Consider the following 10,603-nt stretch of genomic DNA (forward strand, 5'->3'; position numbering starts at 1 on the left):
CTATTTATTGTCCCTGGTGAATGAAAAAACAACTATTCTCACACCAAATTTTTCTCAAACAGCCTGACAATTTTTTTGTAAGGTTAAGGAACTCCATTTTAATTTTTTCCTAAATCTTAACTAAATTTCTGAATCTTAACCTAATTAATGCGCTCTTATCACTACGCCACCAGAGTAAAACGCTAAAGTTTTTGGTATTTACCGCCACATAACCTTCAAATGTTAAAGTGGTGGTAATTACTCAAATTACTAAAAAACAAAACAGTAATACTAAAAAGATTATTAGAAACAACTTTAAAGCCGGCTCAAAGAAAGAAGCTTAACGGACAAATATGAAAACCTTTAACTGAAAAAGAAAAAAAGATTTCCCGTTTGTAAAACTTTCAACACAATGGAAGAGTATTTTCTTACTTGGACTGGAGCTTAAAAGCTATAAATGGTTAATCGCCTTGCACGAAAAATAAAGATATAATTAGTAAAAGATAAAAAAATTCGAAATGGTATTATTCTATGCTTAAAACGTTGCATACTCGAAAGTCACCCTACAGACTGAATTTTGTCGGATGTCCCAACAAGCAGCCTCGCCTACTGTCAGGAGGTACACGACGATGAATCAAGTTACAAGAAAAGCAACCACACACCGAATTTGAATTTCCAGATTCAAACATGGAAAGGGAGAGGGAGTCCTGACTTACATTTCATATAATTATCACCCTCCCCTTATCTTCACCGAGTATTTTTATTACAAAAACAGATGCTGTATCATTCAACTGCATAGAACGGCACTTGGCCACCCCACTCTCAAATCTACGCCAGAGACTGGGTCAAAACAAAGTCCATTTTAAAGGACAAGATTAAAAAATTTAAAAACTTCCTCAGAACTCAGCAAAATATGACAATTACTACTTTCCAGACGCCTTTTACGGTTCTCTGCTCGACTAGGACACTCTCCCCGCAGTCAGTGCTGGTCCTTTTTGAGAGGCTGACAGAGATAACTACGGCCAGCAACCTCGATTGCCTCTGCATGGGCCTTGAACAGCAGAGCTAGAACGAATCCCGAAAGATGGAAGAGTCTAAGACGCAAACAAGGTAAAAGGAAAAAAAAGGGGGAGGGGGGGACGAGACCCGCCCAACTCTCTCAAGCCCACCTCTCCTTCACTGGACCACATAAAACCGAAAAGGTAACAAAAAACCAAAAAAAGAACACCACGAGAAAGCAACTAAGGCTTCCTTACTCTCCGCATTCTCGGGTCCAATTCTCTACCGAAGCTCCCGGCCCACCCCACCCCCAGGGGTCCCGGCGCCATTTAGCTCCTCCGAAGCAGCCGCCATTTTCCGCCCCCGCCGGATCGCTGCTGCGCCTCGGCGGCCGCTCTCTACGCCACTCTGTAGCCCGAGCCACCGCCGCGGGTCGGGCCCTGAGAGGGAGGCCCTGGCCTGAGCGTGCGGGGACGGCAGCTTCAGCATCATGAAGGCCCAGCTCCGACCCCGCCCGCGGTGCCCGGGTGCCCACAGCCTGCGCCGGCCGGCGGGAACAAACTGGCAGCAAGGGGGCCGGACAGGCTCCACTGGGCGGAGCGGCCCTGGCGGCGGTTGGGACCTGAAGGTTCCATCGCACTTACTTCCTGTTTTGGGTCCGGGCACTTTGGAAGAACCAGGATGGAGGCTCCAAAAAATACCAGGATGGAGGAAGCAGCCACGGGCAAGAGTGGCTGCAGCTGGAGTGAGCGAGCGCGACGAGCCACCGGAAACGGAGCTACGACCGCGCCCCGCCCCTAGCCCCCGCTCGCTCCCCCTCCCGCTCTCCTCTCCCTTGGGACTGCCCTGCGTGTTGGCTGCTCGCGTCACTTCCGGCCAAGTCGGAGCGCTGAAAAACAGTCCCGGGTTAATGGAGCTTCGGAGACCGGTCTGTGTGGCGTTTGTTTGTGATCCGCTCCTCTTCTCTCTTCCTACTAGGAAATCTCGGTACCGACGATTCTGCTGCTGATGCTGTAAAGGAGGCCCATCTTTCTTTGGCGTAACTGTGGTGTTGCTGGCTCGGGGGGCAGTTGGGCCCAGCTGGCCGAGTTTCAGAAATTCGCCAGGCTCCAGAGCAGATACAGCCGGGCATGGAACGGAATGAGAGCCTTGTCTAGATGCAAAAGAAAGCCGGGAATTCTGTCTGGCCCCTCACAGTTAGTTTGCATTGCCGTAGGCGCTTTGGGCGTGTGATGCAGTTCTGGTCAAAAGTATCCTCTGTGAGCGTAGCAAGATGCTACTCTAGTGCACAGTCCGTCTTAAAGCACTGTCTTTTCTAAGCCAGCTGCTCTTCAATTACGTGGGAAACTTTGAGAAAGGACCAATAGTCGGGCCTATCCCCTAGACCAGTCTTTCAGAAGCTCCGTGAGACCCTGGCAGAGACTGTGATTTTAGAGAGTTTCGAGTTCGAAAATCTTAATGGTGGAGTGGTGCGAACCTGTTACAACTATATGATTCCGATCTCGTTTTACTTGTTTATAAAACTAGATTTATTGTAGTCTTTCTGTACTGAGATGACAGAAGTTATAAAAGTTAGACTTGACTAATGTTCTTGCTTCCAACAACTATGTGTAGACTCCCGCTACGTTGTCACAAGGGGAATGTAGTCCGCCTCAGTCGTAAAGGTCAAAAAAAGACTATGGAGAATGTGATTATGTACTCCCAAATTGATCCTAAGTAGCTAATGAAGTTAATAATGCTTAGTAATCCCCCCCCCCATTATTTAAGCATGTTTTGATTTTTCTATGCAGTTGTGGTTTCCTTTGACTACAAAGTATTGTTGAAAGACTTGGTGGTGGTGGTAAAAAAACTACACAACGAAATGGGTTTAGAAACAAATATTTAGATTTTAAGCCAAATGTACATAGTTTCCAGCAGTAGTCCACATAACCATGCTATTCTTTGGGGTAAAAGAATTTTTCAGTCATAATCGTTGGGTTTCACAAAAGGAGTGTAAAACTATAATGAGATACTATTATACACCTATTAGAATGACTAAAATAAAAGCCACAGACAACACCAAATTCTTGTGAGGATGTGGAACAGGAACTGTCATTAATTGCCAGTGGGAATGCAAAAGGTTACAGTCACATTGAGAGACAGTTTGGCAGTTTCTTACAGAACTAAACATTCTTACTGAATGATCCAACAATTGCTCCTTGATATTTACCCAATGAGTTGAAAAGTTATGTCCACATAAAAAGCTGCACACAGATATTTATTGCAGTTTTATTCATAATTGTCAAAACTTGGAAGACACCAAGATGGGCTTCATTAGGTGACGGGATAAATGGTGGTACATCCATACAATTGAATATTACCTAATGCTAAAAAGAAATGAACTATCAAGCCATGAAAGGATATGAAGGAAGCTTAAATGCATATAACTAAGTAAAATAAGTCAATCTGAAAAAGTCACATACTGTGTGATTCAAGCTATATAACATTCTGGAAAGGGAAAAACTGGAGACAGTGAAAAAGATCAGTAGTGGCCAAGTTTTGGGGCTGGGGAGAGGAATACATGGAGCGGAGGATATTTAAGGCAGTGAAACGATTCTCTATGATATTAAAGTGGTAGATACAAGTGCTTCTACATTTATTAAAGCCTACAAAATGTACATCACCAATAGTGAATCCTAATGTGAGTTATGGTCTTTGGGTGATAATGATGTGTCATTGTTGGTTCTTCATTTGTAATAAATGTACCATTCTGGTGGGTGATAATAATGGAAGAGGCTACACATGTGTAGAGCAGGTGGTACATGGGAAGTCTGTACCTTTCTCTCAGTTTTGCTGTGCATCTTAAACTCCTCTCAAAAAAAAAAGTCTATTTGAAAAAAGAAGGAATGAAAGTGCGAAATAAGCCTTTGGATTTGGACAACATGAGCCAGAGTTTTTTGAGTGTTTATGTGTCAAAGGCTTTACGTGTATTAAACTCATTTAATGTTCACAAGTGTCAGATGCATTAGTACAGTTACTACAAATGAATTCTGTTTTAGACAACCAAAAAGAAGTGAAAAAATGTCGGGGGCACACAGCAGATAAGTGATAGAGTCAGAATTGAATCCTCAGCTCCAGAGCCCATGCTCTGAACTCTACTACTCTTTTGCAGCTCACAAAGTACACTTTGGCAACAGTCTTTTTTATTACAAAAACAAGTTATTTCAACCAGTTTCCAGAGTCTTTACTGAACAGGAAAATGGACATGTTCGACCAATTTTCAAAAATAAATGCCAGAAGCAGCATTTTATTACATCTAAATTTATTACCAATATGTGATACTCTGTATCCTATTTGGTTATTACATATATCACTCAATTTTTAAGTGGGTACATAAGTAATATGTAAGCAAAACCATGAAGTAGGATTGTATTGGGGAATAGATGTTGAAGTTACACCTGAGTATGCATCTTGGCTTTATTGCTTTGTAGTGGGTATGGTAATTCACTGCTCAGTTTCATTTGCCTTCAAAACATGGGAATAATAAAATCTACCTCCCAAAATAATGTAGGCATGCATTGCACAGAGCCTGACGTGTGTAGTAAGCACTTAAAAATGAACCAGAAAAGCAATTACTCTCAGAGCAGTTCTAATGAAATAATAATTACATATGTAAAATTGTTAACATTTACGAGGAAGTGGTTCCTAATTAGCCACACTTTTCATAAAGCATAACCATATAGGATTCTTTTTCACCAAGGCATGACAGAGTGGTATTTAAATTATAGTCTTGTCTATCGATTGTCCTCTGCAAAATTTTGCAGCCTGCACTCTGCTGCACTCTGCTGTTAATTCCCTGAAAAAGTCAAGCACATCCTCATAATTAATTCTCCCTTTCTGGGTAGGTTTCTTTCATAATTACCTTTTCCAAAGTCAGTTAAGATTGGGGAAAACAAATGTATTTTAATATTAGTCTAATATATAATTTTAAAAGCACATTCAATATCCATTTATGATAAAAACAAAGTGGATGTAGAAGGACTGTACCTCAACATAGTAAAGGCCATATATGACAAGCCCACAGCTAACCATATATAGTGGTGAAAAGCTGAAAGCTTTTTCTCTGAGATCAGGAACAGGACCGGAATACCCACTTTTACCACTTTCATTCAACCTAGTATTGGAAGTCTTAGGCACAGCAATTAGGCAAGAATAGGAAATAAAATGCATCCAAATTGGAAAGGAAGAAGTAAAACTCACTATCTGCAGATGACATGATATATATGTAAAATCCTAAGGACTGTCAAAAAACTGTTAGAATTAATAAATCAATAAAGTTGCAGAATACAAAGTCAATACACAAAAATTGGTTGCATTTCTATACACTAATAACAAATTATCAGAAAGAGAAACTAAGAAAAAAATTCCATTTACAACTGCATCAAAAAGAATGAAGTACCTAAAAATTTACCAAGCAGGTGAAAGACCTGAGTGTTGATATCTATGAAATATTAATGAAGGAACTTAAGACAAATAAATGGAAAAATATTCCATGCTCATTGGTTGGAAGGATTAATACTGATTGTTAAAGTGTCCATACTACTCAAAATAATATACAGATTCAATGAAATCCCTGAAAAATTCTGATGGCATTTTTCACTGAAATAGAACAAAGAATTCTAAAATTTGTGTGGAACCACAAAAGACCTCCAATAACCAAAGCACTCTTGAGAAAGAGGAACAAAGCTGGAGGCATCATGCTCTCTGATTCCAAACTGTATTACAAAGCTGTATTAATTAAAACAGTATGGTATTGGCATTAAAAACAGACACATAGATCAATAGAACAAAATAGCCCAGAAATAAACCCATGCATATGTGGTCAATTAATTAATGACAAAGGAGTCAAGAATATACAATGTTTAAAGGACTGGCTCATCAATAAATAGTATTGGGAAAACTGGGCAGCCACATGCAAAGGAATGAAACTGGGCCACATCATATATAAAAATTAACTCAAAATGGATTAAACTGGGCCACATCATATGTAAAAATTAACTCAATGGATTAAAGACTTGAACATAAGACCTGAAACCATAAAGATCTAGAAGAAAACATGGGCAGTAGTCTCCCTGACATAGGTCTTGGCAGTGATTTTTGAACCTGACACCAAAAGCAAAAACAACGAAAGCAAAAATAAACAAATGGGACTACCTCAAACTAAAAAGCTTCTGTACAGCAAAGGAAACCATCAACAAAATGAAGAGGCAACCTACTGAATGGGAGAAAATATTTGCAAATCATACATCTGATAAGGGGCTAATATGCAAAATATGTAAAGAACTCATACAATTCAATAGCAAAAAAACCGATCTGATTAAAAAATGGGCAGAAGATCTAAATAGACATTTTTCCAAGGAAGACACAGATGACCAACAAGTACATGAAAAGATGCTCAACATCACTAATCAGGGAAATGCAAATCAAAACCACAAAGAGATATCACTCCACACTGTTAGAATGGCTATTATCAAAAAAATTAAAAAAATAAACATTGATGAGGATGTTGAGAAAAGGGAACCCTCATGCACTATTGGTGGGAATGTAAATTGGTGCAACCACTACGGAAAACAGAACAGATGTTCCTCAAAAAATTAAAAATAGAATAGCCATATAATCCACTTCTGGGTGTTTATTGGAGGAAAACGAAAACACAAACTCAAAAAGATCCATGCACCCCATATTTATCGCAGCATTATTTATAATAGCTGAGCTATGGAAACAACCTAAGTGTCCATGACTGAATGAATGGATAAAGAAGATATATATATATACATATATATATATATATATATATATATATATATATAATGGAATATTACTTAGCCATAAAAAATGAAATCTTGCCATTTGTGACAACATGGATAGACTTAAAGGGTATTATGTTAAGTGAAATAAGTCAGAGAAAGACAAATACCATATGATTATATGTGGAAACTTAAAAAAACAGCAACCAAATACCTCCTTCCCCCCAAAACAAACTCCAAGCTCATAGGTATAGATAACAAATTGATAGCTGCCAGAGGTGATTGAAGGAGGGTGGGAGAAATGGGTATACTTAAAATTTTTTTTTAGTAATAAAAAAATAATAAAATTAAATTTATTATAGTAACACCATATTATGTTTAACTTGAATAATCATTGTAAGGACCATCCATAATATAATTTGAAGTCTAGGGCAACTTTCTGTAGGTACACATCTAGGTTATTTCTACCTTAGTACTTCATCACTGTATACCTAGGGAATGTAAGAGATTTTTAATATTATCCTAGGATTTACCTAATTAGGCATTAAATATTTTGTAGAGAAATCATGAGAAATAGTTCTACCCCAAATAGAAGTTATATTATAAAAGTATTTTACAGCACAGTTATGGTATTTGCTGCATTTGCTAGTTATGATTAACTCTCTTGGACTCTAGATTTTTTTAACACTTTCTTGAAGCTCATCAGTGATAGAATATTGATGAAATTACCTTTCTTTTATGAAAGATGATATCTTAATGCAAAAGTGTTTCATATACTGAGAGGCAGGTTCTGTTGTTTGATGATCATCTCGTGTTTTTGGATGGTATGAAAGAGATGTTTGCAAGGGCTTTTGTTCAAAGTACATGAAAAATACAATTACTGAGTAGTCCATTTTCTTTCCACAGTTTCTGAGTCATGTTAATACGGTTTGTGAGTTGTACTGGATGGCTTTCAAGAAGTTCTGGACATCCGATGGGGATTCCTATGCTAATAGGGGAAAGAACAAACTGTCCCTAATTAGGCCCACACATCAGGCTCTTCCAGATCCTCTTTCGTCTCACATTTCTCCTCTAGGCTTTTTCTCTGGGGCTTATGGCACTCCATCTAAACCCCTTTTCATGTCCCTCATTTTGTGTCAGTGTCTCATCTCCACACTTCTTTCAATCTTTCAATCTAGTCACCACCTCTTTATACCCTCCTCACTTTTTCTTTTGCAGTAGGTCTTTACTGAGACTTATTAATGGGACATTAGCAGAGTTTGGTTTCTCTTTCAGTTAGGAAAATGGAGAACCAAGACTTTGGATATTCCCAGCAAATGAGGATAAAAGTGTTCATTCTGTCCTTGAATTTTTTTTTTTGTGCAAAATAAAAGAGTTAAGTTACTTGACTAAAATTGGGAGAATGTCTGGACCCAGACTCAAAGACCTGTTCCTTTACAGTCTGTCATAGGAGAGAGAGGGATAATATACCAATAAGCCAGTAAATAATTGCCAATTTTTATAAGTTCTAAGGAGGACACAAATTGAATGCTCTGAAAGTGAGCTTTCCATAGGGTGTTCAGAGTAGGGCATTCTGAGAAGACATGTGAACAGAGACTGGAAAGATGAGAAGAAATCACCATAGTAGGGGGTAAAAGATGGGAGAACATTTATCCAGTTAATATGGGAAAGAATGTTTTTGTAGAAAGCAACTGGCCTCTATAATGTTTATAAAAGGGAAAGAGCACAGTTCTATAAAAGGGGTAGGCTCAGTTTCTCTTACAAAGTTAATTGATTTTAAGTCCCCTCCTCTAAGACTGGAGATCAGCACATGCCCAGAGGTGGCTGAACAATCTGCCACCTCTGCCTTATCTTATGGCTTCAGTTTGTCAGCATATGGCACAATATTTTAACTTAATAGATTCTTAAATGTTTGTTGAGTTCACAAATAATTAGTATCTTAAGCCAAAAGATCAGGAAGCTAGCCATTTCTCTTCTTTGGCAATAGTTAACTGACTACGGAGAGAGCTCAGTTGTTTTTTCAGATAGTGTCACTACTTGTTAACTCTGGAATAAAATACATGCTACCTTTTATTATTACTGTAGCGCAAGGAGGTTATTTTAACAGAATGCTCTGAAAGTGAGCATTTGTCTAACAGAAGGTTTGGAGTTACTTTATTGCCCAAGTCTCCTTGTCCATCTAGATGCAATATTTTAAGGGTAGAAGCACTACATTTTAACCAGCAGAGGTCCCTGTTGTTTAGCAAGATTTTTTTTTTTTCTTTCCAGAGTAGTAGCTTCAACAGTAAGATGGGAATTCTGTGGTTTGAATTTGTTAAATGTTACACTATGGTAGACCAATGACAAGCCTCATCAATAAGAAAACCAAAGGGTTATGCTTTGAAATCCAAATGTGAAAGGTCTTCTATCATTTAAAGACTTGTCATTGATTTATCCCCTTCTTTTTTTTTTCAATGTACTTCTAATTCCCTTGCACAGAATACACAGTGAAAGAAATAAGAGAAAGAAATAAGGAACATATGTAACCTTTATAGCTTTAGGAGTTTGCGCATCTCTGGTACACTTACTCATTGACTTCATTCTGCAGACCTTCCTGAGAACCTACTTTGTGCTGAGCACTATTTTAGGGAGAAGGAATATGGTAGAGATCAAGAGAGATAATGTCCTTGCCCTCAAAGTACATATTTTCTAATGGAGGAGCCTACATTGTAGTAGTTTTTTTTCAATGTCTTTGTAAAAAACTCTTGGTTAAAGTACCAATTTACTGAATTGTTGCAACTGCCCATAAAACTTGCTCATTATTAACGACTTAATGAGGGATTAAGACAAAATATGAATCAAATCACTTGGTATCATCAAATTAGTCTGAATTGCAAATATTAGGACAGGTGGATCAATGCTCATTGGTCTTGCTTCATCAAAGCACAGTGTTTTTCTTTTAAATTACATTATAAATCTGTATTTAATATTGTTAAGTTTTTTAATTCCAATATAGTTAATACACCGTGTTATATTAGTTTCAGGAATATAATATAGTGATTCAATAATTCTATACATTACTCAGTGCTCATCATAAGTGTACTCTTAATCTCCTTCACCTGTTTCACCCATCCCCCCACTTACCTCCCCTCTGGTCACCATCTGTTCTCTGTAGTTCAAAGTCTGTTTCTTGGTCTGTTTCTCTCCTTTTTTTTCCTTTGCTCATTTGTTTCTTAAATTCCATATATGAATGAAATCATATGGTATTTGTCTTTCTCTGACTGACTCATTTCACTTAGCATTATACTCTCTAGTTTCATCCATGTTGTTGCAAATGGTAAGAGTTCATTCTTTCTTACGGCTGAATTATATATCTATTTTTTTTTTAAAGATTTTATTTATTTATTTGACAGAGAGAGACACAGCGAGAGAGGGAACACAAGCAGGGGGAGTGGGAGAGGGAGAAGCAGGCTCCCCGCGGAGCAGGGAGCCCGATGCGGGGCTCGATCCCAGGACCCGGGATCATGACCTGAGCCGAAGGCAGACGCTTAACGACTGAGCCACCCAGGCGCCACCTGAATTATATATCTACAGTGGGATATATATCACATCTTCTTTATCCATTCATCTATCGACGGACACTTAGGCTGCTTCCATAGTTTGGCTATTATAAATAATGCTGCAATAAACAGAGGGATGCATGTATCCCTTTGAATTAGTGTCTTTGTATTTGTTGGGTAAATACCCAATAGTATGATTATTAGATCATAGGGTAGTTCTATTTTTAATTTTCTGAAGAAACTCCATCCTTTTTGCCAGAGTGGCTGCACCAGTTTGCTTTCCCATTAAGAGTGCATCAG

At 38.4% G+C, this 10,603-nt stretch overlaps 1 protein-coding gene across 2 annotated transcripts in view; it reads right to left on the reverse strand.

The window, feature by feature from the left end:
* DMTF1 (cyclin D binding myb like transcription factor 1) overlaps positions 1-5,211 on the reverse strand; it is a 49,763-nt gene extending 44,552 nt beyond the window's left edge. The window contains exon 1 of one of the 2 annotated variants that reach the window (XM_032402261.1): positions 1,623-5,211. The gene's annotated coding sequence lies outside the window, so the exon portion shown is untranslated. The remainder of the gene's footprint in view (positions 1-1,622) is intronic. The other variant, XM_032402260.1, reaches the window with a different exon arrangement.
* Between the last annotated feature and the right edge of the window lie 5,392 nt (positions 5,212-10,603).

This window comes from Phoca vitulina, unplaced genomic scaffold, assembly GCF_004348235.1.
Source record: "Phoca vitulina isolate PV1807 unplaced genomic scaffold, GSC_HSeal_1.0 scaffold4, whole genome shotgun sequence".
NCBI classification, from domain to species: Eukaryota; Metazoa; Chordata; class Mammalia; order Carnivora; family Phocidae; genus Phoca; species Phoca vitulina.